This window comes from Sitophilus oryzae, unplaced genomic scaffold (assembly GCF_002938485.1).
Source record: "Sitophilus oryzae breed Bouriz unplaced genomic scaffold, Soryzae_2.0 scaffold_813_pilon_pilon, whole genome shotgun sequence".
Taxonomy (NCBI): domain Eukaryota; kingdom Metazoa; phylum Arthropoda; class Insecta; order Coleoptera; family Curculionidae; genus Sitophilus; species Sitophilus oryzae.
In genome coordinates this window covers 3,249,688-3,253,735 of record NW_022147432.1, presented here as the reverse complement: position 1 = coordinate 3,253,735, position 4,048 = coordinate 3,249,688, and the positions used below count along the sequence as shown (strand labels likewise).

The 4,048-nt window shown below is 32.5% G+C and overlaps 1 long non-coding RNA gene and 1 other non-coding gene across 2 annotated transcripts; both read right to left on the bottom strand.

Annotated features, from left to right (window-relative positions):
* Positions 1-252: 252 nt before the first annotated feature.
* On the bottom strand, positions 253-3,359 carry LOC115889329. Its single transcript, XR_004051422.1, has 5 exons — positions 2,843-3,359; positions 2,451-2,778; positions 2,220-2,382; positions 1,484-1,621; positions 253-1,420 (listed from the first exon to the last, which is right to left on the bottom strand). It is a non-coding gene; the product is annotated as an uncharacterized LOC115889329 (long non-coding RNA).
* A 309-nt stretch (positions 3,360-3,668) lies between these two features.
* Trnar-ucu lies at positions 3,669-3,741 on the bottom strand. The gene has a single exon. It is a non-coding gene; the product is annotated as a tRNA-Arg (tRNA).
* Between the last annotated feature and the right edge of the window lie 307 nt (positions 3,742-4,048).

The following is a 4,048-nucleotide window of genomic DNA, read 5'->3' as shown; positions in this document are numbered from 1 at the left end:
AAAAGTGCCTTAGTTGCAAAATTGTATTATTCCACGAAATGCAAAAGTTATGGGCAATTTCCAAATGGTAAAAAAATCAAAAAGACCCCGTATCTCAGTTGGCAGTGAAAATATCAACAGGCAGTTTATGCCATTAAACGTGTGTCAGAAATCGAGCCCATGACATCTATGTCGGTTTTGCTCTATCTAGTCAGGAAATAGGGTTTCTTCAACTTCAAAAAATTTAATTGTAAAAACATTACTTACCCAACAAACACATTTCTTACGGGCCAGCATCAAACAAATGCCGCATTGCCGGAGAACAGGCACTGGACCGACCCCAAAAAAAAGTACTGGCCCGGACCGTATATGACCGCCCGGCCGACAGTCGAACCGTATGTCGGCCGACCGTATAAATCGGCGTTGGGCCGATGCAACGTCTAAATTGTATCGTTGGGCCAACGCTGGCTATACGTGCTTAAATCTTATGGCCCTATGGATTATATTTAATTTAAAATAAACATCGGCAGAATGCTGGCCAAACGCAAGGTTTCCGTTTCTTGCTAAACTTGGCAACCAGCATCGTTATTTTAAATAGAACACCCGTATATTAGTTTGTTGATTTGTCCTTGAAATTTTAAATAACTACTATAATGCCTTCTATACCTATATCTTCAACTGTTTTAGGAAAAAAAATAATTTCAACTTTTTACTATTTTGCATAACCGAGAATTCGCGACTTCTTTTGATTCTTATTTTAGCGAAAATTTTGGAAAGTAATTTTTTTTTTCGAAAACTGTTGAAGAAAGGCATAGGGCATTATTAGAAGTTACATAAAATCTCAAGGTTAATTCAAAAACAAACTAATATAAAGGTGTTCTATATAAAAAAAAACGAAGTTGTCGCCAAGTTTAGCAAGAAACTGCATCACTGTTTTAAGACCCCAGTTTTTAAGAGGATTGGATTTTTGGTTCTCCGTAAACGTCAAATAGGACTTATGAATAACCCTGTATACACTGTGACCAGCTAAAATATGGAACAAATTCATTTAAAAATTATATATCCTGTATATTTTATTTGGTGCAAAAAATGCGCAAGAAAAATATGATAAGACGTGTTCGAGCACCCTTTTAAAAAATCAATTATGTAATTTTTAAATAAATTTGTTCCATATTTTAGCCGGTCACTGCATGTACTTCCTTGTACGCGTGAAACTTCTTTTCAGAAAAGTTGCAAAAACCGAACTGTAATATTCTGTATTATTTATTTGTTTAAAAATGGCTATAGGAATAAATAAAAATACATTAGGCTTATGAAGGAAGATATAATATAAATAATTCATTAATATTCAATATACATATTTACCCAGGGCTGAACACAAATAAAGAGAAAAAAAAACATTCTTTCAAACAAACTTAAAAAATAAAATAAAACGTTCCATCTGAAAAATAAAAGAATAACTTTTTTTATATGAACTTTATACAATAATTATAGCAGATCTTACCATCAAATCAATTAGTATTCTTATTTCTTCTTACTCTCCCCCCATCTCTATCAGCAGCATTGCGAAGCCAAGTTTTTATCATGTGTTCGATTTCGTCCGCAGTTCCGTTTTTGAAATTCGGATTTCTCCTAACAGAAGCTAAAAATTATCAAAATTATATGCTTTGTGTAAATATGTGTGCATTTGTGTATATACAGGTTGCTACAAATTTGAAGCGGAATATAATATATTCCGATATATAAACCGTAACAGATACAGGGTCCTTTAAATTGGGGCAAAGTTGAGCATTTTCATGCCAAATAAAATGCTGTTTTGAAAGTTAAAAAACTCCAATTACGTTCGTAGTTATACGAACAAAACCGAAAATTGCAAAATCGTTTAATTTTTTTCTGATTTATAAAATTGATCGAGCTTATAATATTCTGATTTCCTGCTCAATTCCTACCAAAAATCTATATTCTGTCTCTAACACATTTAGTTCTTATGGAAAATGACAATATGTACCGTATGATCGAATAAAATCGGCGTCAGTGATGGCTACGAAATGAAGATCGTTGTCATTTTATATGTAAAATTATATGGGAAATGTCACCGATCGTCATTTCCAAGCCAACTGGACGCCTTTTTTTTCGATCATACGGTATTATAATTGATAATAAGGCCGTATATTTAAAAAAAAAAGTTGATATATATTTTTGTAAATGTATCTAATTTACCCTGGAATTAAGCTACTTACCTACAATGACCTTAACTACATTTCCAAGCTCTTTAAGACCACTTTTTTCATTTCTTCCCGTCCAATTTAAATTAAGAGTTAATTGATGTGAAATTAAGCGAGAAAGAATTTTTCTTGTGCATGTGGCAACATCTTTTCCGCCAACTAAACTAAGTTTCATGCACTGGAATTTATATAACTTTATTACATAAAAATGGCTTAAATATATTAAAAGTTTTGATAAGTACTTACAAGAGTTTTAAATTGTTCTTCATTTTCTAATAATACATTTAGTTCTTTCAAATCATCAAAGGCATCATCAGTATGTGATTTTTTTTTATGTAAACTGAATAAGTTTTCATTAAAAATAGAACCTGAAGAAGTTGATGGCGTAGAATAAGTATGGTTATTTGTACAGATTTGTACTATGGGCTGAGGACAATGAGAATCTTCAGAGCCAGCCTCGGAGGTAAAATTTTCAGCTCGCAATTCACCAATTACTTTCTCTACCTTTGCGTTAATTAAACGTCTTTGCTGACGCTTACTTTTGGATTTAAAAGTAGACATTCTAAATGCTGATCTGTTCACAAAATAGTTTCATGTAAGTGCACAAAAATGATTCAAAAGTAGGCATGCAAACTCACCAAGTTGTCACCGTTGTCGGGTAGTTTTTACTAATGTCTAGCAATTGATTATTCATTTTTCCTCAAAGTAGCAACAATCGAACAATACAATAAAACTTCACAATAATTAAACACTTAAAAAATTACTAAGATCACGAATGATTTAAAACACATTCCAATATTCCAAATTCAAGACACAATAAGCGGCGTTTTTTCTCATTTTTCCATTTCGGTCGGCGTCAGTCGGCGTTGGCGGGACAAATTAGATAATTGACATCATTGACAAGAGATACGTCAAACGCAAATTTTTAAGAAGAATGGGAAACGCACGTTGGCACGTTGCCGTTCCGTTGATGCACTACCGGTTGTATACTTTAAAATGATTACTTAAATAAATGCCAACGTTATGCCAGCGTTCAAATGCCAAAGGCCAAAATTCAATCATCGGTAACACATAGGACCAATTATATTTTGCCGATGCCGTTACTCAGCCATCGTTTACGGCAATTGGCCGATTATTTACCGATAGTTCGTGTTTGCTGGGTAGTGTACGCCCTTTCAAAAAAAAAACAGAAATACGGAATTATTTTTGAAGCCATCAATTCAAGTACTTCCCTGTTCGCAAAGATTAATGAAATACACGAAAAGTTTTTCCCTCGGTCTTAATTAAAGTCCATTTTAGGAAATCCTCCCGAATAAATAATGACGATTTCTCAAACGTAGGCGTTTTCACGTTTAATTAAAATTTTATTAATTTATTTTATTATTTCCCATTTTATTTATATTTTCTCAGGCTTTAAATATTTTAATTAAATTAAAAAAAAAAATAAAAAAGTTTAGCCACACGCATCCCTGGTGGGGATCGAACCCACGACCTTTGGATTAGAAGTCCAACGCGCTATCCTCTGCGCTACAGGGACTATGCATGAAATGTTAACGATAGATGTATAAAAGCAGAATATTTCGGTAGACAAATTCTTAATATTATTTTTTGATAAAACTATAAAGTATAAATATAGTTTTGTTGCCAAATTGCCAAAATTGCATTGGCGACCTAGACATAGGAAGAATGAAGAACAAAAGATTAGAAAAAAAATTATTCGAATTTTTTTAAAGAACTCCTTAAAATAAAAAAATACCTACCTGCCTATTATTTTGTTTTGTCTATTTTAATAAAACTCTTTTCTCTTTTTCTTTTTGATATATGTACTACAGTCCCCGAATTGT